The following is a 408-nucleotide window of genomic DNA, read 5'->3' as shown; positions in this document are numbered from 1 at the left end:
ATGACCTTGTAAGTTGTCTTATGCTCACATCCTTTCTGTCTCATGAGGTAGGGTTCTTGATTTACTTTATCACTTGATATTTTTACAGAGCAATGAGCTTTTTGCTCTATTCTTGGATGATACCATGAGTTATTCCACTGCGGTATTCAAGGTGGCAATGAGATTTCCTCACTCTTTTATTTTTTTATTTTTGCTCTTATGTTATTTTGCTACGAATATAACTCTAATGTTTCTCCATTTAACATTTTAATAGTCAGACGATGAGGATCTGAAAACTGCACAGATGAGGAAAATAAACCTTTTAATTGATAAGGTATAGGATAACATAATCTTCATGATTTAAATCATGATTTTCTCTCATTTTTACTAAGTACATTTGCATATTTTAGGCTAGAATAGAAAAGAACC

The 408-nt window shown here is 31.6% G+C and overlaps 1 long non-coding RNA gene across 1 annotated transcript; it reads left to right on the top strand.

Annotated features, from left to right (window-relative positions):
* The first annotated feature begins 87 nt into the window (after positions 1-87).
* Positions 88-408, top strand: LOC106322345. The gene is made up of 3 exons (XR_001266365.1): positions 88-151; positions 254-313; positions 390-408. It is a non-coding gene; the product is annotated as an uncharacterized LOC106322345 (long non-coding RNA).

This window comes from Brassica oleracea, unplaced genomic scaffold (genome assembly GCF_000695525.1).
Source record: "Brassica oleracea var. oleracea cultivar TO1000 unplaced genomic scaffold, BOL UnpScaffold16512, whole genome shotgun sequence".
NCBI classification, from domain to species: Eukaryota; Viridiplantae; Streptophyta; class Magnoliopsida; order Brassicales; family Brassicaceae; genus Brassica; species Brassica oleracea.
Note: the sequence above shows the minus strand (reverse complement) of the source record. Positions and strands in the feature narration are given on the sequence as shown.